The sequence below is a fragment of the Lissotriton vulgaris genome, chromosome 3_1 (genome assembly GCF_964263255.1).
Source record: "Lissotriton vulgaris chromosome 3_1, aLisVul1.2, whole genome shotgun sequence".
NCBI classification, from domain to species: domain Eukaryota; kingdom Metazoa; phylum Chordata; class Amphibia; order Caudata; family Salamandridae; genus Lissotriton; species Lissotriton vulgaris.
The window spans coordinates 1,009,344,903-1,009,371,530 of NC_141689.1; positions in this window are offsets into that span (position 1 = coordinate 1,009,344,903).

Here is a 26,628-nt window from a genome sequence, read left to right on the forward strand (position 1 = left end):
CAACAATGACCATATACCCACGTATCACATCCGACCACAACCCCATTATGGTGGAACTAGCTACTTTTCAAAAACGCAATCCTCCTAGAGCCTTTACTTTTCCAAGGAATTTAATATCGAATACGTCTTTTATTTTACAACTAAAACAACACATCACAGAATTTCTGATTTTTAATAGAAACACTGCTTCTTGTCTAACCGTCTGGGACACATGTAAAGCTAGTATTAGAGGATTTGTACAGACGTATGTCCTAAAACAAAATCAAGAAAGACGTAAATACAACATAACCTTGACCTCGGATATTGCTGTAGAAGAGGCGAAACTAGTAGAGGCTTTAAGAGTAAACCTTCCAACTTTGGCTATCAATACCAATCTTAGCCGGTTAAAATATAAGACCAAAGAAACTTTGATAAAAAAGAGAAGTGCACAGATCCATAAATACAAATTCGCACAATATGAAGGGGGTGACAACATTGGTAAAATTTTAGCATTTAAGGTAGCAGAGGATAGAGCAGAATCCACGATTTCACAAATTATAGGCGTTGACAATAAGAGACATAATCAAACAGACACTATAATACAACAATTTGCCAAATATTACGAAATTTTGTATACTCCGGAAAATACTCCCAATGGGGAAACAATTGATAACTACTTAGAAGAGAATTTAACGAATAAAATAACAAACGAGGAAGCAGGAAACTTGGCTTTAGAAATAACTAGAGAGGAACTTAGAGAAGCCATAAAATCATTACCATCAGGCAAAGCTGCTGGTGAAGACACTATCCCTCTAGAATTGTATAAAATATGTATGGAAGAGTTAACCCCCCTTCTTTTGGAAGTAATTAATCATATAAGTAAGACAGGGTCCGCTCCGAGCTCTTGGAATAAGGCGAAAATTATTTTTTTTCACAAAAAAGGTAAACCCAAAGAGGAGATGGGCTCATACAGACCTATTTCTTTAATAAACGCCGACGCGAAGATATTTGCAAAATGCTTAGCAAGAAGACTAGCACCGCTCTTGCCTAAAATAGTAAGCACACAACAACACGGATTCGTGATGGGGAGGGACACATCAGCTCACGTAAACACGGCAATAACAGCATTTGACATAGCAGAAGTAGAGTCCACTCCCTTAGCAATGATAATGCTTGATGCTGAAAAAGCATTCGATCGGGTGGGGTGGGACTATTTATGGCACACAATGGGATATATGGGATTTAGCGGAAACTTTTTAAATGGGATCCAGGCACTTTATGATAATCCATCCGCATACATAAGCTACTGCGGCCACACGTCAAACTACTTTATAATTCGGAGAGGCACACGTCAAGGGTGCCCTTTATCTCCCTTATTATTTGCCTTATCACTAGAACCGTTCTTAAAGGCATTGGGTAATCAACCAGAAATAACACCCTTCAAGACTAAAAGCCAGAGCTTAAAAATAACCGCATATGCGGACGACATAGCCATTTATTCCACTGAGGTTATCAATTCTCTGAAAACAATTAATTTAGAAGCATCCAAATTCGGCAAAGTATCTGGCTACAAATTAAACATTCACAAAACTCAAATAATAGCTAACTTTGTCCCCTCCCAAATAATGCCGGAAATCTGTAAGACTGCGACATATTTAGGAGTACAAATCACCTCAAATATCAAAGAGATAAACAAGATCAATTATAATAAATTAATGAAAACCACCACTTCAAACCTTAAAAAATGGCACCGACTTCCACTAAACTTAATAGGCAGAATAAATCTAATAAAAATGAAAATTATACCTAAATACTTATATCTGTTCAGATCCATTCCTCTGGCACAAAACAGGCTCTTTTTCAAACAGTTAGACAGCGTTTTCTGCAACTTTATCTGGGGTTATAAGAGAGCTAGGAGATCGCTAAAGATGCTAAAAAATCAAATCGGAACAGGCGGTCTCAATTTTCCCGATTTAAAACTTTACTTTTGGGCCTCATTTATAAGGCGTATAAGATCCTTATTAGATTCAGAGAACCTGCTTTTCTATCACCATTTACTTTTAAAAGAAGATTCTAAACAGTTCCTACTTCGTATTACAGACCCGAACTTTTACAAAAGGGTTAAATTTAAGACTGCACGGGATTTAGTAAAGATATGGAAAGATATGCTAACCTACTGTAAAAGCAATATTTTTCACACCCAACTAACTTTATGGGATAACCCTGGACTACCTAACATATTTAGCGACGGGGAATCCCGAAGATGGCAATCGAAAGGAATTGAGGTATTAGGAGACCTATACACCTCTCAAGGCATAATGGATTTCCACACCTTAAAACAAATATATGGATTACTCGACACATATGAGTTTAAATATAGGCAAATCTATGATTTTTTAGTGCGGAAGAACAGAATTAAAGACTTATCGAGTGGGGGTATTTGGGACATCTTAAATTCAAAAAAGGAGAAATCAATAATCAGTCTGGCATATAAGATATTGATAGATCTAAGAACGAATGATAACGATGCTATAGCTAATAAATGGAACGTTAAACTAGGAATCAATATAACAGGACAACAAATAGCTAATGCGTACACTAACATTCATCAACATGTAAGATCTTCTAGTTTGCGTTTACAGCAATATAGAACCATTTATATGCTATACTATACACCAGAAAAGATCTCTAAATGGACCTCAAACAATAATTTGGGAGAAAAAACCAAGTGTCCAAAATGTGACGAATATGCAGCAGATCTAATACACATGCTGTTCACATGCTCAAAACTTGGGAAGTTCTGGGAAGAAGTGGGAAAAATCTTAGCTATAAAAAAAGTAACCAGTACACCAATAACAGCCTCCATGGTAATATTAGGCTTATACACAACAAATCAACCACATCCCGTATTATTATCCATCCTTTTATCCTGTGCTAAACTAACTCTAGCTAGAGCTTGGGTCAGCCCTAACCCACCTAACGCTTTGGAATGGTGGTATTTGGTTAATGAAATTAACACCATGGAATGTACATTGGCAGAACTAAGAGGTGTAAAATCGTTGCAGAAATATGAGAAAATATGGGGGAAATTGGAATTGAATTGAGATGACACTAAGTTCTGATCTATGTACAGCAATGAACTCGTTTTATTTTGTATTAATATTTGATTGTTTTTGTAACCTTATACCAGGTGAAAATAATAAAAATAATAAAAAAAAAAAAAAAGTATAATTACACTCTGACATAGAGGCGCAAGATAAAATACTGATGCTCCTCAAGACTTACCACTAGATAAAATGCTGATATCAGCACAGTAGACACAAATTCATGTGCAACTGTTCTCCACTGTTCTTATTTTCTAGCAAAAATTGAGAGTAATCCAGACAGCCACACAAGAATAAAGGTAAGTACACTGAAGGATTGGCAAATAGACTTTAATCTGAATTTAAAACTCTGGGGAAAAAAGAATGAAAGAACTTTGGGTTCACAGTGAGGAGATATGGGGTGTTCCTTCCCTATTGATGCCATGTCACCCAAAGCCATTATTTTATAAAACCCGAACCAAGACCAAGCTTCCTATGAAGGTTGGCTTCTTGTCCTTATAGCGTCTGTGACAAACACGGCACATTCTAAATAGAGAGCCAAATCTATAGAATGGAGAATCCAAGACATGAGTCTAAAACGCGTAAATAAAGCTGTCTCAGGGTGCACCTCCACATTCTGAAATTTCATCCCTCCAGTCATAATGACCAACCCTTACTATTTGTCCTTTAAAAACGAGGTCAGGAATTAGTTGATGCAGTGACAATTACTCCAGTAAATTAATTCCAGAAGGTGAAAAGTTTAGATCAGTATTTCGACAAAGTTTAATCTTTGTAACAACCCAATTATCGTAACAAGCAATGTTATCTCGCTCTTATCTTCCTCCACATGACACGGTGTAGCAGTTAACAGTATTAAGCCTATTTTTGTATTTTCCAGTTATGCATGCCACTGAGATCTATGAATTTCCTGATCAAGTTCCTATGTTGCATTTTTTGATAGGTGTATATTTCTCTTATTGTAATGTATTGTTACCTCATGTTCCAATAGATACAGTACTCTGCCGCCCATCTAGGTCTGGTTCATGCTATGTACAAATGCATAATAAACATTGAATAATAGAGTAAGTCCATATAAGTGCACTGATAGCCCTGGAACTCTGGTGTGTCCAAATAGCACATAATTTAGGGTGCCATAATTTGTGCCTCATAAGGTAGCTGTGACACTCTGTTTCTCGCTTTACACATTTTCCTTCAAACAGTGCTGTGAGACGGTATGTTGCGGACACACCAGATTGTGTTGGGTGTACCAGTGAAGAAGATAGGCTTATAATAAACCATTACTAAAACAGACCTTTCATTGGTCTGCATTCACACTTGGTGGCACCATCTTTGAAAGAATGTCAGTCTGCATTGGGTGTGTAAGTCAACAACACTGGCTCCTCCCAGTACCAACCATAATTTGGATGTAGTTATACTAAATAGCTTATTTAGTAGAAATGAAAAAAAGGGTTTGATCCAGTTCATTTACAGGGGTCTGGGATCCAAATACAATTATCAATCACAAAATACCCCCGACAGACATAAATCAAGCCTTGTTAGTTCATATACATCATACTTACTCTGGGTATATGCATTGTATCTTATTTGTACCCACATCACGCACTGATTATGTAAAAGTTTGAATGGAATTGCTCAATTTCTTCTGGAAGATGAGATTGACGGCATTGAAGAAATTTTTACTCCCCAAATGTAAAGCCCATTGAGTTTAAAACTTGCCTTCAATCTCCCACTCGGCATCTGAGAGCATGCCCATTGAATTACATACCGTTGAAAGGACAGTACTGCAAACTGAATAAGCTCACTTAAACACAAAGAGGTAAAGATATATACTACCCTCTATACAAAAATAAATAATTGGAATACTAATCAGTGAGATTTGAAAGACAAAATTGTCTTACAGTCAGTTCCTATGGGTCATAAGGGATTGTTATAAGACGAGGACTATTTGGGAATGTAAAAACCCTTACTGAGAAACTTTGTCAAAGACAGTACCCAAGAAGCTGTTGAAGCAAACAATGAAATGTGCTTGGTATACATCAAGGGAAAGCCTTTTTAGAATTGAAAAAAAGAGAAAATAAACCATTTGATCTGTGTCACCACCTTTAATTGAAGTACAAATGCAAGAAAAACATGATTAAATGGAATTGGAACACTATTTCCAGGATATCTCTGTTACATGACCCACTACATTTTGTCCTTGAGGGCACTAAAAATATTAAAGACAACTAGGTTCATTCCAACACTGCAAGGAAGACATGAATGAAAGTCTTAAGAATACTTTTGCATCTCCCCCTGGTGCAAGGGCACCACAGATGTGGTAACTGCCCCACATGTGCTAGTACCACTGAAGGTATTGAATTTAGATGCAACAATGAAATAATAACACATACCGAATTTACAAATTGTAAAACAAAGAATGTTATATACTGTATAATTTGCCCATGCAACAAAGCATACATTTGAAAAACTAACAAGTAGGTCAGAGAACAGATTATACAACATAAATTAAGTATTCAGTGTAGAACATTTTAGGCACCCATGGTACATCATTTTGTTGAAATGAATCATACAGGATGTGACATAAAATGCACTGTTCTTAGGCATGTAAGAGGTCAGAACATGGAAAACACATTCTTAAGACAAGAGGCATGTTTGAGTCTTATGGACCAGAGAAAATGATCTGAATGAAATGTTGAAAATGTGCAATATATTTTGGTAAGAGCAATTCCCTTTATTTGCTCATATGTATTCAGAAGGAGATAAAACGTGCGGGGGTGTCCATGATGGCACTTATAGTTTTCTATAGGATTAAAAAATATACGGCTGCTTTTGAAGTCAAAGCAACTAAAGACGTTTTCCAATGAAGCTATGAAGTACTGAGGAGTCTGTCCTTCGATTTGATAGGTGCAAAGCCTTGAATAGGGTCCTTATATGTCACTCATACAGCCACTGAGTGTCCTTTATGAGGAAGGAAAAGGAGGTATGCTATAAGGTGTTTGCCAAAAGCCCTAGCATGTTAACACAAAAGCATGAGTTTAGTTTATTTTTGCTCCCCTTTTTTCTAAACATTGTCACATATCAAATGGTCAAGAGGGTGATGAATCTAAAAGCAAGATAAGGCTACCAATAAGGCACCCCCACCTCCCCAAGGGCTGCTGCAATTCTTTGAAGTAATGTGATGGGAGATTTATTGGATTTTTATCTGTTGAACACTTATTTATGTTTTTCTAGGTCTTGTTCATATGATGCTCGTATAGGACGCTTTTAAATGTAAATGTCTTTTGATAATGTGATTTGAATTTACATTCCTCACATTTTATGTATTTTGCATTGTTTGTGGAACATGTTTTTGGTGTGGTTTGTTTGTGCCATATGTAATTGTAAAAATATTACAATATCAGGATATCATGGACTTATTATGATTCCTCATTGTTTCATTGACTACTCAACAATAGAGAACAGAAACCTGCAATTGGTAGAATCAATCAATCAGAGTACTTGTAAAGCGCGCTACTTACCCGTGAGGGTCTCAAGGTGCTATGGGGAGGGGGGGGGGGTGCTACTGCTTGAAGAGCCAGGTCTTGAGGAGTCTTCTGAAGGCGAGTAGGTCTTGGGTCTGCCGTAAGTGGGTAGGGAGGGTGTTCCAGGTCTTGGTGGCGAGGTAGGAGAAGGATCTGCCGCCGGAGGTTGTTCGTTGGATGCAGGGGACAGCGGCGAGGGCGCGGCTGGCGGAGCTGAGCTGGCGGGTGGGGGTGTAGAAGCTGAATCTGCTGTTCAGGTAGGCAGGTCCGGCGTTGTAGAGTGCTTTGTGTGCATGGGTGAGGAGCTTGAAGGTGATTCTCTTGTTGACGGGGAGCCAGTGTAGGTCTCTCAGGTGGGGGGTGATGCGGCTGCGGCGGGGGACGTTGATAATCAGTCGGGCGGAGGCGTTTTGGATGTGTTGTAGTTGTCGTAGCTGTTTGGCTGGGATTCCTGCATAGAGTGCGTTGCCGTAGTCCAGTCTTGTGCTGACGAGGGCCTGTGTCACTGTTCTTCTTGTTTCAGTCGGGATCCACTTGTAGATCCTGCGGAGCATGCGGAGGGTGTTGTAGCAGGAGGAAGAGATGGCATTGACCTGCCTAGACATGGAGAGGGAGGAGTCGAGGATGAACCCTAGGTTGCGTGCATGGTCAGTGGGTGTTGGTGCTGTTCCCAGTGTGGTCGGCCACCAGGAGTCATCCCAGGCTGAGGGGGTGGGTCCGAGGATGAGGACCTCTGTCTTGTCCTAGTTCAGCTACAGACGGCTGCTCCTCATCCAGTCGGCGACGGCCTTCATTCCCTCGTGGAGGTTGGTTTTGGCGGTGTGTGGGTCCTTGGTGAGAGAGAGGATAAGCTGGGTGTCGTTGGCGTAGGAGATGATGTTGAGGTTGTGATGGCGGGCCACTTGTGCGAGGGGGGCCATGTAGATGTTGAACAGCGTCGGGTTGAGCCATGGGGGATGCCGTAGATGATGTCGGTGGCTTCGGATCGGAAGGGTGGGAGGCAGATGCCCTGGGTTTTACCGGAGAGGAAGGACGTGGTCCAGTCAAGGACCTTCTCCTGGATTGCGGCTTCTAGGAGGCGTGTCTTTAGAGTGCCATGGCAGGCCATGTCAAAAGGGGCTGACAGGTCCTGGAGGATGGAGGCTGATGTTTCGCCGTTGTCTAGTTGGTGCCTGATGTAGTCTGTGGCGGCGATGAGGGCTGTCTCGGTGCTGTGGTTTCGTGTGAATCAGGAATGGGACAAGTCCAAGATGTTGTTGTCTTCCAGGTGGCGGGCCAATTGCATGTTTACGATTTTCTCGATGACCTTTGCCGGGAACGGGAGCAGGGAGATGGGCCGGAAGTTCTTGAGGTCCTTGGGGTCCCCCTTGGGCTTCTTGAGGAGGGCGTTGATTTCGGCGTGCTTCCAGCTTTCCGGGAATGTCGCTGTTTTGAAGGAGATGTTGATGACCTTCTGTAGTTGGGGTGCGATGTCTGTGTCTGCTTTGTTGAATACGTGGTGTGGGCACTTCTGACAGAGATCCTGAGTGGATGGAGTTCATGACCTTGCGTGTCTCGTTGTCGTTGACGTTGGACCAGGAGGTCAGGTGGTTGGTGCTGGTAGTGTTCACTGGGGAGGTCGTGGTGTTGAAGATGTTGTGGATGTCAGCGATCTTGTGGTGGAAGAAGATGGCTAGTGAGTTGCACAGTTCTTGTGAGGGCGGGATGTTGTTGGCGTTGGTGCTGGGGTTGGAGAGTTCCTTTATGATGCTGAAGAGCTCCTTGCTGTCGTGTGAGTTGTTATCCAAGCGGTCTTTGAAGGAGGATCTCTTGGCTAATCTGATGAGGTGGTGATGTCTGCGGGTGGGGTCCTTGTGGGCTGCGTGGTTGTCCGGTGTGCGTTTGTGGAGCCATATCTTCTCCAGTTCCGGCATGCGCGTTTGGAGGGCTGGAGCTCGTTGGTGAACCAGGTGGCTCTCTTGCTGGCATAGCTGCTGGAGGGTTTCTTGAGCAGGGCAAGGGTGTGGGCGCAGTCATCGATCCACTGTCCGAGGTTGCAGGCTGTGGCGTCTGGGTTGGTGGTGTCGGCGGGTGGGTTCTGGGTGAGGGTGGTGATCAGCTGGTCTTCGGTGACTTTGCTCCAGCAGCGGCGAGGCAGCTGTTGGGTGCGGTGGTGCGTGGTTGGTTTCTTGAAGGTGAAATGGATGCAGCGGTGGTCGGTCCAGTGGAGGTCGTGGTGTGGTCAAAGGCAACGTGGGTGCCTGTGGAGAAGACGGGGTCCAGCGTGTGGCCGGCGGTGTTTGGTGGGTGCGGTGACGATTTGTCTGAGGCCAAGGTTGTCGAGGTTGTCGATCAGGGTGGCGAAGTTGGCGTCCTTGTTGTTCTCAAGGTGGAAGTTCAGGTCCCAGAGGAGGATGTAGTCCGTGGAGGCGAGTGCGTGGGTGCTGGCGAGGTCAGCGATGGAGTCGCTGAACTGAGCCCAGGGTCCGGGGGGTCTGTGTTCCTCTGAGGGTGGTGTTTGGGTTGGTGTGGATCCGGAAGTGGAGGTTTTCGGTGGTGTTCAGGGTGTTGTCTGCGTGGGTGGCGACCTTGAGGTGGACGAGTGGACGATGGCTATTCCTCCTCCGATTCCTATTAGTGATCTTGTAGCCGTCCGGTATGGCTAGGGCGATGTCGGTCACCAGGTCCCAGTCAGGAAGGCCATGTCTGGGGCGGAGGTGTTGAGCAGATCCCAGAGCTTGACGGTGTGCTTGCGTGCGGAGCGGGTGCTAAGGAGTATGCAGCGGAGGTGGTTGGTTCCAGTCTTTGGTGGATCTGTCGCAGATGAAGCTGCAGGTACGGCAGGAGAAGGGTCTGTGGGTCCGTTTTGGGGCGGCCTGAAAGCAGGTGTGGTTTCGGCCGGTGTTGAGTGCATGGAGGGTGCTGGCGTTGTAGTGGAGTCTGGTGTTGTGGCGTTCGCGGGGTCCAGGGGTTCTGGCGCTGGACACGGTCCAAGCGCGGACGGGCGCAGACGGGCTTGCCTTAGGCGAGCCTTCGGCGTGCCAGCGGCACGCCCACTGCACGGCCGTGCTGCGTCCGGCATATATGGGGAGGTGGGAGGGAGGAGCAGCTGGAAGGTGGGAGCAGCGAGTTGGCAGGGGACGGGCCGCAGGAGGCACAGCAGTGGGAAAACAGTGGTACAGAAAGCAAAATGGGGCACAAGGGGGGGAAACGAGTGGCACAGATCAGAAAACGAGGCAGGAAGAGGGTGAAACAGTGGTACAGAAGGCAAAATGAGGCACAAGGGGGGGGGAAACGAGTGGCACAGAGCAGAAAACGAGGCACAAAGAGGGGGAAACAGTGGTACAGAAGGAAAAATGAGGCACAAGGGGGGAAATGAGTGGAAGCAAAAAGGACGGAGAACACTTACCAGCGGCAGTGGCAGCAGGAGCACACAGTCGGAGCTGCGTGGAGGGGGAGCAACCTACCAGGAGGGTCTGGGGTCGCTCACCTCACCGCACAGCGTCCGTCATATATGGGGAGGTGGGAGGGAGGAGCAGCTGGGAGGCGGGAGCAGCGATTGGGCAGTGGGCAGTCAATGGGGCAGGGCTGTAGGGGGCACAACGGAGGGGGAAACAAGTGCAACAGAAGACAAGAGGGGCACAAAAAAAACGAGTGAAACAGAGGGAAGAAGGGCACAAAAAACGAGGTAAAAATTTGTGGCACAGAGGGCAGAAGGGCTCAAAAAACGAGTGGAACAGTGGGCAGAAAGGCACAAAAAATGAGGGAAAAACGGGTGGAACAGAGGGCAGAAAGGCACAAAAAACAAGGGAAAAACGGGTGGAACAGAGGGCAGAAAGGCACAAAAACGAGGGAAAAATGGGTGGGGCAGAAAGGAACAAAAAACGAAGAAAAAACAGGAGGAACAGAGGGCAGAAGGGCACAAAAAACGAAAGAAAAACGGATGGAACAGAGGGCAGAAAGGCACAAAAAACGAGGGAAAAACGGGTGCAGAAAGGCACAAAAAATGAGGGAAAAATGGGTGGAACAGAGGGCAGAAAGATACAAAAAACGAAGGAAAAAACGGATGGAACAGAGGGCAGAAAACGTGGCACAAGAGGGAGAGACCGTGGCACAGAGGCAAAAAGGACAGAGGACACTTACCAGTGGCAGAGGCAGCAGGATCACACAGTTGGAGCTGCGTGGAGGGGGAGCGACCTACCAGGAGGGTCATGGGGTGTGAAAGCTATTGTAAGTTATTTATGTAAATAGCTGCAGATACCCAGAATAGGTATGAGGTATGTGACCTAACTAGGATTGATTTATGGTTGATTTGTGATGCTATATGTAACTAAATACCTTCTTGACATCATGACTTAGATTTTAATATCTTAATCAATGGCCATGAACCTTCAAATGCTGCATGGGCAACAAATATCTGTAAAAGGTGCCAGGCACAAACTGTCAATATAACTAGGCATAGATAAGATCCAAGGGGCATATTATTAAGGCGGGCAATATGAAATTCTCGCTGCTTTAGTGGCCGTTTTTGGCCGCTAAGCGGAGATAATTTCATTCCCCTATTAGCAAGCTTGTAGGTGATAGCGAGTGGTTTGGGGCCCGCTTTGCATGTTAGCGATATTTATCATTAGTGACGTGCAAAGTGGGTGTACCCAACCTGTTAGCGACTGAAAGCAGTCGCTAACATCGCTATCGCCTATTAGCAAGGCAGGCGTAGCGATAAAAAAATTCACGCTAATCGCGAATATTGCTGAAAACGAATTCCTGCTAAGACCAGTTCTTAGCCATTATATCCAATGGGAGGTGTATATTCTGGCTAAGTCCCCATTGGCGATAATGCATGAATATCGCTGGATTACCAGCGATATTCATGCATTTCGACGCTAACGCCTGAAATTTTATCGTATTTGAGATAAACGTTGCTAATAGCACGTTATCTCTACGATAAAATCAGGCGGAGCACGGCGATAATTTTTTTTTTGCTAAGCTTAGTTAGCGATAAATATCGCTACTTGTTGATAATATGGCCCCAATTCTCCTTGCTGAGATGCGTTTTCACCTTGTCCTTCTGATAGTCAGGGTTGGAACCTTACCTAGTTCAATCTTGTTGCCACTTGCAGTCATCTCGTCACATCAATGCAATGCCAAGCTTACTGACACCTCAAGGAATGACCACTTCCTCCCCCTAAGACCATGCCAATGAAGGTGACAGGCATCATGCATGATGCTGAATGTTAGTTGAAACTTTAGCTGAGAAGGTCACATGGGCAATAACCACAGCTGTTGCAACCATAGCTAATGCATGTTGCATTCTCTGTCCATTGGCTTTCAGTAATCAGCTGTGTTGCAATCAAGTCCTTTTGTATAGCACTTAAAGTTGTATGCCAACAGTCCTTTCCTTCTTACTGATTACACATTAGCATAAGAATAATGCAGGCACTGGTCAAAAAGATGTGGTGAATGTTCCCTCCTTGTGGGGCATCATATGCACGTACGTGTTTTCTTCTTTGAAAACATTTTACAACTTATTGTAGCTTTGCTTGAGGGTTTCCTCTTACATCTGGAACTATCTAAGTTAATGTAGTGAAAGAATATTGAGACACCTACCACAGTATTCTAATCAAGAATACTACAAAATGTCAAAGGACAATGCAAATATAAAATATGTTTAACTATAAGCATGAGATAGAGAACCTTTTCGACGAACAGGGCGTTATGGACTTCCCCAATTAGTGTCAGGATTTGGGATCCCCAGAGACACATACTGGCAATATATGGCAGTGTGCCACTGAGTCACCCAACCCCAGGTACTTCCCAACGTGAGCCACCCACTCACAAAATTTGAGCCCTGGTTCACCACTCCTAACTCAAATAAATGCCTTCAGTCCAACATCAACACCTTTCTGAATAAAGTTAAAAATACCAATAAATCTCCGGCGCAGAGAAGGTGGAATTTTTCGCGAAGGAATGGCGGGACATTTTTATAGGGCCAGAGCTTCCTCCTGTAGCACTGCAGGTAAGGAAATATTTTTAAAGATTTTGCATTACTGGTACTATACGCTGGTCCGTATTGCACTATGGATCCCAAGTGGGGATGATCTCTGTTGGCGCAGATGTGGACACTCAAGCACACTAACACACATTCTCTGGCATTGTCCTAAGATACAGGCTTTTTGGGATTCCATCCTGCCAGACATCATTTTCTAAAAGGCATTGCAGTACTGTACAGGTTCAAATATAAGGATAAAACAAAAGACTTATTTGACTTGCAGCAGCTTTCTGTCAGCAGAAGTGCATGGTTACTTCATAGTGCTGTGGTGTTCGTGCTGTGGTGTTCTTTAAAGAGGTGGATTATGAGTTTTAAAACTATTAATTGGTTCCATGTTAAAATACAGTTGAATTTATCCCTTCAAATGGCCTGGTTCACAAATGTAACTTACACTTTTGAGTAATGTACACATGCAATTTACTCCAACACTTTTAAGGAGCTTTGCTACTTTCTTCTATTCACAAAATCTGACTGTAGAGTTACTCAAACGTTTGAGTAAATTACATATTACATATGTAAATTCCTCAAAAGTGAAAGTTACCTTTATGAATAGCCCCTCCAGTTTGTGTATAGCCACCAGGCCCTTCAATTTGGTGGAGACAAGTAAGTTACACTTGTGTAGTAAATTTACCCTCTGAGTTTGTGAATAACCAAACAATGGTAACCATACTCAAAAGTGTAAATTACACAGAAGTGTATGCTACGTTTGTGAATCAGGCTGCCAATATAGATGTATGTGATTTAATACCTTTGTCTCCTCCTTGTACGAACACTTTTGAGCAGTGTGCCACCATCTGCTTTGTACACTTATACTTAAATTTCATGTGGATTGAAAATTATGTATATCGTTCTGATATATGTTCTGATGTCGTTTTTACATTACCATACAGGGAATGATTTGGATTTCCATTAAAGCATACATAATGTGTTCATAGAAAACATTCGCTCTGGGTAATGATCATCGCAATTTGTAACACAGACTCCAACATAACCTTGTCAGGAGAAAGAAAACAAATAAAATACGAACAAATACATTGAAAACAAATGTAAGACTCTACATGCATTATATTGAAAAACAGATGGAGCACCTTTTTATTTTTAACTGGCATGGCGTTCATAAAATCTGAATGGTATTTTTCTAATGGCATTTATTCTGCTGAAATATATAATTTGTTCATATTTATATCTGACAAATGGTTCTAGTGAAAAGAAAGACAGTTTTTCTCATGAAAATTAGGCATGTTTGGTAATCCCGCCATAAAACACTAAGGGCCTCATTTATGAGGTTTTGGCATAGGGCGGCGCAGAATGCAGCATACATAGTAAAAGGAAAAAACTAGTAGAAATTAAAACAATTTTCCTTGTCACGCCTCCCTAATGCCTCCCCTGGGGTGGCTTTAGATTCAGCACGTTCCCAGGTTTACGATTTCTCGTAAATCTTGGAATGTGGCAGATTCCATGGGTGTTGCATGGGAACACCGAAAGCAACACCAATGGAACGCCCCTTTCACGCAGTGTTCTTCATGAAAGCAGCACATATTTACAAGGACATGAGAAGTCACGCAAAGTGGCTTTACGTGGCACACTGCACCAGCGGAAGATCCTAAGGGCCTCATTTATGAGGTTTTGGCATAGGGCGGCACAGAATGCAGTGAAGTATTTCGGGGTTCCCAAGGCCTACACGCTCCAGAGATTACCCACTTACACACAAGAACTGTTGGCACGGAAACTGTAAAAGGCAAAGAACAAGTTTATTAAGACCCCATGGGGTGGTGGTACACTCAAACAGCACCCTTCGGTAATGCAAGAGGTATCACACCGAACACCGGTGTGACCCCGTTTATATACAATTTTGGGGCAATAAAAGATAGGCGGCACAAGTAAAGACACAGTTTTAGAGACATATATGGTCATCTTTTGGAATACTGCCAGCTCATTGGAGGATTTCAAACCCACTGGTCAGTTAGCGGCACATTCCTGAAGGTTTACGGGTCAGTGGGAACTGCGCATGTGTGGCTTGACCAATGCTAAAAATAGCCTGTTGCTGGGCAGACAAGAGTGGTCAGCGGAACGGACAAAGGACTAAAGGGCACGTCGGCCACGAGGCCGCTCATGATCTAAGATGGCCGCTGCAACATTCAAAATGGCGTTATCGTATATAGCCAAGTTAAGGAGGACAACGTGTAGGTTCAGCTAATCGCTAATCCGAACGGGCCAATTACGACAGACGACCCTTTTAGCGTTTAGCTGAATCTACCTCATAATGAACATAGTCTGGATGTTCGTCCTCGATGTCTATTAACATAATTTGTGTCACCTCTTTGTGTAGCATTATTTTGTCATGGGCAAGAGCCCGCCTCGATGACAAGCAGGCTGATAGACACATTGAACATAAGGCAGGGCCACATTGAATACACAAGCATAAGAAGAACATTGCTCCCACAAGTATACAGAGAATTGTCAACAGTTTCCAGCCCCAAGTTGAAATCATGGACCAGAACCATCCAGAAAGTGTCCAAGTTCCATTGTCCGGGTGTATTTCAGCAGCTATTTTATGCAGCTTGGAAATAGCATCATACACAGAGGGAGAATTATCCGGGACATAAACACAACAGCTGCTTCCGATAATTCTACATGCTCCCCCACGATCTGCCAAAACCACGTCCAAAACCATCCGATTTTGGAGGGTAACAATTCTAGAAATCTGTAGTTCCTCAGTAATATTCCCCAGGGCAACGGCGGTGTCATTCGCAACAGCCTCAACAACGCGTGTCAGCCGTCTTATTTTCCGGCTGTTCAATGCAGCCCCCACAAAGGAAAATAGTCCCAGATTAAAGTCCACATACTGTTGTAACGTAGTGTCCGTTTGATCAATGTCCTCTAGGGCAACAGTTCGTTTAACCCTGTTCAAAACGAAATCGTGGTACAAAGTGTAATCGTTGTGGTACATTGGAGGGGCAATGAATACAGGAGGTAGCACAAACGATACGTAGCACGTGCCCAACCACCCCACTGGAAGCTGATGGTACCCCTTCGTTCCACAGATAAAGTATGTGTTTCGAGATGCAACAAATGAAATGCCATTCGGGCTATCAAACGTGAGAGTAATATTACATTCACTTTTCCCCACCGCAATCGTGCCCTTGTTTCTAATGCATAAATCGGCTTTTGTGGCAATGACATTTATAACATGAGCACTGGATACATTCACGTTTCGCTGATTGCTATATACACGTGGAGCAGATACATTGTCAGGCCTGTATTCTTCCCATTCGAAACGTGTGCCCTCAGCCCGGGGAAACCCATCCTTGTCATGAGAACATACTTTATTTAAACGGAAAAGCACCCCCCCCTTTAGTTGGCCATCTCAGAGTAAAGTGGAGGGTGTACCAGGCATTGCATGACCCATTGTGCGAAAACGGGAGTGAAATAAGTGGGGTGCCCCCTCTCTTCTGGTGCCCAGGCAACATTCCACACACCCAGCAATTAGAGGTATTGGTCATATTATGCGTGCGGTGGAGAATCTGAATGAAGCTGTTATTTAAATACGTTTGGCGATGGCGCTCTTCATGGAATGGCAATGTAAAATGAAAGTGTTCAGACGGTGCCGGGGTAGTCGGCAGCAAATGTTCACGTACAGGCACCACAAGTTCGACTACCCAGGCCATAACAGCTATCACCACAATAGTTAGAACAAAGAGAAAGGCACCCAATATTTTCTTATCACGGGATGCCGTTGATGCCAAGAAAGTTCAAGAAAGTTTGTGCAAAGTCTCAAGTGGCACAAATTGTTCACAAATTGTCTCAGATACACGTGCGTGTATACCTAAAAAAAAGGAAAAATGCGGTGCTGAACTCCGAGGTAGCCGTTGTTTTCTTCTCCGGGCCAAGACGGGTGTCGCTACTCTGGCAGAACTGATCCCCCCCCCTTGGAATTCCCGGTTTCCGTTTCACAAACCTGGAGCGGTAACCAACCAGTCATTAACAAAAAAGAACAAAAATCTTCTTATCGTGGACGCAGATCGTAGCGCTCTCTTCCAGTAGCAGATTGGTCCGGGAAGGCTCCCTCCACTTCGGCCGACGTCACAGCTGGGCTCTTTTCTTTCTCCAAGATCTCTTTATAATCAGTCAACACAGCAGGAGTCACCAGATCCGGAGAGACACGGCGACAATGTGTCGAATGCACCCACCGCTTCCTGTTCGTCACTCGTACTGCGGTTCGGGTTGCCAGGAGGACCTGCTCAGGGCCCTTCCACCTGGGCTCCAGACTGCTTGCTCTTTCAAACGAACGGACCATTACATGGTCCCCAGGACGAAGATCGTGGCCCTCTCCAGCGGAGTTATCAGGGAGCGCTTCTCGAACCTGTTGATGAATAGAGAGCAAATCATTTGTTAATCGTGCCAAATAATCATTCATCATAACACAAGGCACATCATGTATTAATCGCGGCTTGGGCACCCCCCAGATATTCATAGGGCGGCCAAACACCACCTCATAGGGCGTAAGGCCGGTTCGTGAGTGGGGTACTGATCTGAGAGATAGTAGTGCTAGCGGCAACGCATCTGGCCACTTCAACGATGTAGACGCCACAATTTTGGCCAGCTTAAGCTTCAACGTGGCATTGTACCGCTCGACCAAACCTGCTGACTGAGGGTGGAATACAGCGTGGAACTTTTGCTGAATCCCTAACCCCTTCAGTACATATTCCACAATCTTTCCAACAAAATGGGGCCCATTATCGCTCCACAAAAACTTGCAAACTCCAAAGCGAGGAAAGAATTCCTTAAGCAACACCTTAGCTGTTGTCAAAGCCGTATTGTCTTTCGTGGGGTAGGCCTCAACCCATTTGCTAAAAGCACACACCACCACTAGAACGTACTTCAGGTTATTGCAGCGCTCGAGTTGGATGTAATCCATTTGAAGCACTTCAAACGGTGCAGAAGGTGGAACGAACCCTCCTTTCGGAGTATGGGTCCCCTTCCCAGGATTGTGTTGCAAACACACCAGGCAGGTCTGCACTACTCTCTTTGCAGTATTTGCAATCTCCGGATGTTCCCAAACTTGTGTTAAGAGACGAGTGATTGCAAGGGCTCCGACATGGGCCAGTCCATGAGTCATCTGGACCATCGCCTGTAAGTAAGCCGCAGGCAATTTCCACTTCTCCATGTCTTTGCTTCTCCAACAACCTTCGTCATCTAGTACCCCATTTGCTGCCCAAGCCGCAAGTTCAGATTCTGTAGCTGATTTTTGAATATCCCGTATCTCTGCTCTAGCGTCACTCCATCTCTCAGCCTGTGATTGTACCACGTACATAGGGGAGCTAGTTCGGGACATAGCCGTCTGCCTTGCTATGCTGTCTGCAAAGGCATTTCCTTGGCCCACTTTATCCGTAATCTTCTTATGGGCACTGCACTTCACTATCGCTACTTTTTTAGGACTGAGCAACGCATTCAGGAGATCACGCACTAGCTCTCCGTGCATAATGTGCTCCCCGTGTGACGTCAGGAACCCGCGTTCTCTCCAGAGAAGCCCGAAGTCATGGGCCACTCCAAAGGCATACCGGCTGTCCGTGTATATGTTCACACATAGGCCAGCACTCAATTCGCAGGCTCTTGTTAAAGCTATCAGCTCTGCTGCCTGAGCCGATTTTTGTGGTATTCTAGCTGTTTCGACCACCGTCTTAAGAGTCGTGATCGCATATGCTGCGGAAGTCGTACCATCTGGCAGCCTCAAACACGATCCATCAACCCACAGTTCCCCATCCACATCAGGAAGTGGCACATCCTGTAAGTCAACACGACCCTTTATCTGTTCCTCAGTCAGGAAAACACAGTCGTGATGTTTTTCTTCCTGACCCTCCTCGGCCGGATAGGGCAATAAAGTCGCGGGGTTCAAAGTAGCGCATCTTTTCAATGTTATGTGTGGCGCTAAGAGTGTCAGCTCGTATCCTGTAAGTCGTGCACTCGTGAGGTATTGGGTCTTTGTTTGGTTTAACAGGGCATCTACTGCATGAGGAACTAACACCAACAATTTGTGTGATAACACTATGCCCTCACTCTGTCGTATGGCTACTGCTGTTGCCGCTACTGCTCGAAAACACCCAGGCAGCCCTCGTGCTACAGGATCCAAAATGGCAGAGAAGTATGCACATGGTCTCTGCTTATCCCCGTGTAACTGCACTAGCACTGACAACGCACACCCATCATTCTCGTGCACGTATAATGTGAAAAGTTTCGTGTAGTCTGGTGTTCCTAACACGGGTGCGGAACAAAGGGCCTGTCTCAACTGTTCAAAAGCTTTCTGACATTCATCTGTCCACTCAAGAGGCATCGGTGTAGCTTTGGACAGTAATGCTAGCAAAGGTTTTATGATATGTGAAAAACCCATGATCCATTGTCTACAAAAGGATGTCAACCCTATAAAGGCACGCACATCTCTCTGCGTGCGGGGGACTGGTGTATCTAAAATTGCTTGAATTCGATCAGATGTTAATGCCCGCCCCTCCTTAGACAACAGATGACCGAGGTAGGTCACCTGGGGTCTACAGTATTGAAGCTTTTTCTTGGAAACCTTGTGATTATGTTGTGCCAAAAAGGAAAGTAATGCAAGTGTACTCTGTTCACATTGTGCATAGGAGTCAGCGGCAAGCAAAAGGTCATCCACGTACTGGATGAGCGCAACGCCAGACTGCAATTTAAAGGAATCTAGTTGTCGTTTCAAAGCCTGGCTGTAGATGCTAGGGCTTTCAGTATATCCTTGGGGAACACGACAAAATCTATACGATTTATTATTGAGCGTAAAACCGAACAGATATCTACTATCTGGGTGAACAGGAATGGAAAAGAACGCATTCTTTAAGTCAATAACGCTAAAAGTGGTGGCCGTCGGTGGAACCAAAGTAAGTAAAGTCGTGATATCGGACACCACTGGGTATTGGGGAATGACAATTTTATTTATTTCACGCAAATCAATAATAAACCGATAGATCTTGCCATCCGAGTCTCTCTTAAGAATCGGTAGAATAGGGCTGTTACAGACATTATAAGGGACCTCCTCCACCACCCCTGCAGAAATCAAATCCTGCACAATATGTGTCAATGCAACTTCACCTTCCTTCCAGATCTTATACTGTGGTACTCGTGGTAGAGGGGCCCCCTCCTTAACAGTAATGTGTATTGGTGGAATGCGCATCTCTCCCACATCCGTATCTGATGTCGCCCACAACGTGTGCGGCAGAGAGGCCAAAGCAGGAATATCGAAAATGGCATAAAATCTGTCAGGGTCAGGGCAATCATCAGGGTCAGGGTAGTTGTCGTTCAGGATAACCCGCACTCCCTCTGGAGCGCAGCGTATCGTCGCTCGGAAATATTTAAGCAAATCAATGCCCAGGATATTGTCTGGGGTATGAGGTGATAACAAAAATTGCCCAAAACTAAAGTATTTGTCAATGCATAGTGCAAGGGGCTTGGACAATGGGCTGGGGGAGGGTGTGCCATCAAACCCTACACACGTAATCATTTCGCCAGACAGGGGAGCCCTCGGAACCAAGTTTTTCGACAGCGCGCTACGAGTAGCTCCGGTGTCGACTAGAAATTGATCAGTAGAACCCAAAATACCCGCTGTTACATATGGACCTTGCTGATCTACTGGCACTTCAACTGATTCCTTACCCCATCCTACGCAATCCTATGCATGCACATAATCCTGATGTTCCACATTCTCTCCTTCCGAAATCTGATATTGATTCCGTCTATCAAACGTATTTCGTTCGTCCTGGCCACGGCCCCTCTCCTCAACCTGTCTACGATCACCTCCGCCACCTCTCGTTCCAGTATAACCTCCTCTTGACCTTCCACTGCCTCGACCACGCTGACTACGCTGTTCACGAAGTACCGGACAATCTTCGGCCCAATGCCCAAACTCCTTACAATAAGCACACTGATCCTCCGCAATATCCGTACGACCATACGATGCGTTTCCTCCACCTCGTCTACCTCTATCATTCCCTCTACCCTGTGTTCCCCGAACCTGTGCCAACATCACCTTCGTTTTCAATTCCTTCGTCTTTTTCTCTACACTTTCTTTAGCCTCCACTTCCTGCCGCTCATAGTACTGAGCCATAGTTAACAAGGACGCAGGGGTCGCCGTGGCCCAGGAACTTTCACTCGACTTCAATCGCTTTGCAATCTCTGGTAGGAGATTAGCCACATACTTATCTACAAACAAATGCCGACCCGTATCATCTGTTAAAGATTGACCACTGTAATCATGAAATGCCTCCTCGAAGCGTGTAAAGAAATCTGAAACCGTTTCATCGGGTTTCTGTTTGCACGACGTTAACATGGTCCAATCAATCTTTTTGGAGGGAACAAGCGTTTTCAATTTATGCAAGATAGCTGCTGGGAGATCTAGTATTAGCTGACAAGGCTTACATGCTGGTTCCCTATCTAAGTCTGCAGCATTTATTTCTTTCCATGTCCCCCCTAAAATCGTTTCATCATTAGTTTTACGAATTTGCCTCCACATATCGGGTGGTAGAATTAGCCCAAAAAACAAATCTATGTCTACAAGAGTCATCACACAAGACGATATAGCCCCCTCCACCCCTTCATAAAATGCCGCCGGATTCTTCCGAAGATCAGGTAAAGAATTTTTCAATGCCATGACATCTGCTCTATTCCATGGCGTATATACCCAATTATACACAAAATACCCTTTCGCATCCTTCGACAACTTATCATCATCCGTACCTTCCCCTTTTGGTGGAACATACAAAGGCGCAGCTTCAGGCATAGGCATAACATGCAACGCAGAACTCTTATCTGAACCACGGAGAGAACACTCTTTAGCCTGCCCATCATGCTCCAATTCAGACTCCTTTTGTTTCCTTTTCCGCTCCTCCCGCAATCGAGTTGTCTCATCCCGCAGCTTGATCAATTGCGTAAACAGGTCATCAACATCTGAAAGATCAAAATCACCTTTAGTCAAGTTTTCACGATATACTGACAACACTTTGGGCTCTAACGTATCAGAAAGGTCACGATATGCGCTCACAACCTCGTCAGCCAAGGAAGACAGAAAATACATCAATTCAAGATCCGTCCACCCTGTTTTTTCTGATATCAATTGATCCTGAGTAACAGTACGCTTATTCACTTTACGAGCCCAACTGCGTAAATGAGCGGACCTATCCGCAGTAAACCTGAGAGCAGATACGCCCTTCTTGCCCGACTTATCCTGTCCGCCATCATCAGAATCCACAGCTGGAGCCGTCGGCGTAACGTACGGAGGCGGTGACCGATCTAACAAAGAAAAATCATCAATTTCATTATTAAGGACAGGATAAAGCGGTCGGCGAATAGGAAATTGACCAGTCGTTTGCAAATTACGTTCCCGTTCCTCCCTTTCTTTCTTCTCCTGAGCCTCCTTTTCCTCAAGCTGTAAAGCCTTATCCCGAGCAGCCTTGCGCTGCTCTTTGTCCGCCAAGGCAACCTCACGCTTCATTCGCTCACGCGCCGCTTTCTCCCACATTCGCACGCAATCAAACATGTTTTGTCTAGACCTGCGTTGAAACATACATTGCTCTACAAATTGGATTTTACTCAAATCGTACGACCCGTGTAGGGGCCATTGCAATTCAGGATCGGCCTTGGTGTACTTATGCCATAATTTACTGTACATAATAGGTGGAAGGCCGAATTTGATATACATGTCCCTATTTGGTGTTCCCTCTGGGGGAGCCGGCTGTGATTCCGCTAACCTAATTGAGGTACCTTCTCCAAAACAACACATTCCTCGGAGTGTGCTGAAAACAGGCATGTTCAAAAAGTATCACGAAAGCGTGACACCAGACAAAAATGGCACTTACAGTTCTCCACACGATTGTGCCGCTCAAAGGAAAAAAAACAAAGTTAGAGAAACATCTCTACATGCCTGCCTATGTGAAGTGCACTACACATATAAGTTCAAAGATCACAAATTCACAATGTTAGCTAACTCAAATCAAAGTTCCTAGAACTCGGCAAGCGTCCAAAGACTACCTCACCGATCACAAATCACAGAATTTCAGTAAGCGTCCGAAGACTACCTTACCGAACACAAATCGCAGAACTTCAGTAAGCGTCCGAAGACTACCTTACCGAACACAAAGCTTACCAAATTCTCAAATGTCCAGGTTCCAACTGCCAAGGTCTTATAAGCCAAATCAGCCAAACGGCACTTTCGCAGCGATGCAGACACTTCAAAGACTCAGTCGGAGACCGGCGCCACCTGGAAGGTCAGATCGGAAGGAAAGGAAAAAACACCGTGGCAGCCAAGACTCGGGTCACTCGTGGCAGCGCGCGCCCATGGCGGGTTTCCAAGCCTTCGTCACGACCTCTCCTTCGGGCATCCGAGTCGCCGATGAGTCCCTTCGTGGTCGCCAATTGAAGTATTTCGGGGTTCCCAAGGCCTACACGCTCCAGAGATTACCCACTTACACACAAGAACTGTTGGCACGGAAACTGTAAAAGGCAAAGAACAAGTTTATTAAGACCCCATGGGGTGGTGGTACACTCAAACAGCACCCTTCGGTAATGCAAGAGGTATCACACCGAACACCGGTGTGACCCCGTTTATATGCAATTTTGGGGCAATAAAAGATAGGCGGCACAAGTAAAGACACAGTTTTAGAGACATATATGGTCATCTTTTGGAATACTGCCAGCTCATTGGAGGGTTTCAAACCCACTGGTCAGTTAGCGGCTGTCATGGATTGGCAGCAGCGCAGGCTCACACACGCCACTAACCTTAGCTCAGGGTGTCCGGCAGAAACGACTTCGGATGCTAAGCTCTCCTTACCCCACCATACACGGAACCCACAGTGGAAGCGAAACACACTGTGCGCACACGTACCTAGCCGAGAAAGGGGAAGTGGATAAAATAAAAAATGGGTAGCGATGATTCCTTGGGATCCCCCGGGAGTCTGGTCACCAAGATGCTTAGGACAGCAGGAGAGGACCCACCTGATTAGGGAAAAGTAAGGAACACAGTCAACACTACACTTCAGGTGTCTCGGACAGTATATGAAGCAATTTGTAGGCACACCACTCACCGGAATCATACAAAACCCTGGCAGTGAATAGAGGACACCACAGCAAGCCTGCAAGGACTATGACTCGTTCTGTAATGAGTTCAGAAACTGTGGCCTGAGGTAGTCAAAAAGGAAGTAGAAAAATAGCGGTTGTTTAAAATGGCACAAACCGCTCTCAGTGTCAGCCACAAGATTGCTTCAGGGAACCCACAAGAAAACGTCCGTGGAATAATGTCTCTTTCTCTGTGTGGCAAGAACTGTCCGTGAACAAAACAAACAAAATAATAAACAGTTCTGAGACTACGTCTCCCAGAAACCCTCTCTGGCGAGACAGTACAAGGAATATTAGCGCAGCGCGTCTTCAGGCAGAACGCTGCCTAATATGAGTTTCAAGAACAAGCAAACGTCCCAAGAGTGCCCTAATCTAACTAGCTAGGGACTTTTGAACAACAAGGCAGAAAACGAAAACGAGCCCGTTTTTCCGTTTTTTGAGTACTTATCAGAAAAGCGCTGACAGTTCCAAACGCTGGGTAATCACGGCTTCTCAAATCCAGGAATCTTCTAGCTTCTCGCTGGAATCCGGCGGGGAACACCTTCCGCCACTCCGATCCTCTCAACAAACAAAAATTGACAAGCACCGTCCATGAGAAGGGGAGGGGCTAATATGCCTTAGGTCTCATGGCTCTTCCTGCTTGCCCCTTGGAATGCTGGTCACTGTAGTTCACTCTGCCTCTTCTACAAACGTCCCCACACGCATACCATCTTCGGGATCTTGATAGTAGTACCATCCCTCGACCCCCGGGCACCACAATCGCTACAGCGGCACATTCCTGAAGGTTTACGGGTCAGTGGGAACTGCGCATGTGTGGCTTGACCAATGCTAAAAATAGCCTGTTGCTGGGCAGACAAGAGTGGTCAGCGGAACGGACAAAGGACTAAAGGGCACGTCGGCCACGAGGCCGCTCATGATCTAAGATGGCCGCTGCAACATTCAAAATGGCGTTATCGTATATAGCCAAGTTAAGGAGGACAACGTGTAGGTTCAGCTAATCGCTAATCCGAACGGGCCAATTACGACAGCAGCATACATAGTAAAAGGAAAAAACTAGTAGAAATTAAAACAATTTTCCTTGTCGCGCCTCCCTAATGCCACCCCTGGGGTGGCTTTAGATTCTGCACGTTCCCAGGTTTACGATTTCTCGTAAATCTTGGAATGTGGCAGATTCCATGGGTGTTGCATGGGAACACCGAAAGCAACACCAATGGAACGTCCCTTTCACGCAGTGTTCTGCATGAAAGCAGCACATATTTACAAGGACATGAGAAGTCACGCAAAGTGGCTTTACGTGGCACACTGCACCAGCAAAAGATCCTAAGGGCCTTATTTATGAGGTTTTGCCCAGGGGCAGCGCCCCAGGCCTTCCTGCAGCACTGCCCTATGGCAAAGAAAAGGGCAGGAATGCGCCATATCTACCTGTTACACTGTATCCTTGCCCTTTTCCCCTGCACTGGCACACAATGGGCTGCCATGCGCCAACACAAGCACCTTGCACCAATGTAAGGGTGACTGCATTGCGGGGATGATTATTTTTGTTCACGAAAGTAAACCGTGCTGCACAAAAACAATCCCAAAAGCCTTTTTCCTCTTTCTATGTGTACTGCAGAATGCAACACACATAGATAAATGAAAAACAAAGAGAGATAAATATATGTCTTATTGTTGTGCCTTCCTACGTTTTTGGGGCTATCTCAGAGTTAAGATTTCTCATAAATCTGGGGCAGCGCCAAAAAAACATGGATGTTGCTGGGAAGGCTCCCAGCAACACTTATTGAACGACCCTTTAACACAGAAAATTAAGCTAAAGGGAATGATATTTACAAAGCAACATTAAGCCCAAAAAGTGGCTTTGTGCTGCCCAGTAAATATGGAACAGGCTCCTGCGCTACCAGAGCGTAGGGCCTCATTTACTACAAAATGACAGTGCGTGGCGCCACAAGCTATTTTTCTGCGCCGTGCAGCATCATTTAAGCACGGGGATGCATCATATTAACAACAATATGAAACATCCCTGTGCTTTCCCCTGCAGTGGTGCATTATTGGCTGCCATGCGCCAGAGCGGGCACCCTTGCATCATGTTGCAAGGGTGCCTGCATTGCGGGGATGATTGTGTTTGTGAAGGAAGGCACACCTTCCTGCAAAAAAACAATTATTGGTGTCATTTTCCTCTTTCTATGTGTGCTGCAAAATGATGCACACATATAAAAAGGAAAAACAAGGAGAAATAAAATTATTTCTCCTCTTTGTGCCACTCCTATGCCTGCCCTGTGGAGGCATAGGATTCTGAAGTATTTCCAGTTTTACAAAACGTTGTTAATATGGGAATGGATGTTGCGTGGGTACAGTGACAGAAACACCCGTTGAATGCCCCTTTCACGCAAAGTAATGCGAGAAAGGCTCCATATACACAAGGCCAGGAAAAGTCACGTATTGTGACTTTACGTGGCCTTGTAAATATGGCAAACGCATTGCGCCGCCGGTGCCCTAAACGTTTGGGTATCACAAATGATGGGATCATATTTATTATGGTTGAAATACGTCATGCATTTTGAGTGTGTTCTATTTTTCACACACTTTGATCACAAAGATATGGAGAGAGCCAGTTGCTCAGTGTGCACACACTTTAGTAGCGCAGACCTTGGATCTCTCCTGATATTTCATTTTACGGACTGGTGGAGTGGAGAAGGTGATGATTGCAAAGATATAGTAAACTCGGATTTTCAAATAGGTAGACCATAAACACTTTGCAAACAACAGAGCTCTGCTGCCCAATTCATAAGCTGATACTGGCTGTAACAAGGGTCGTTTCCTTGCTTTCCCTGGGACTGTTGCAGGAGGCTTTAAAGGAGCGTCCTGCAGCAGTAGA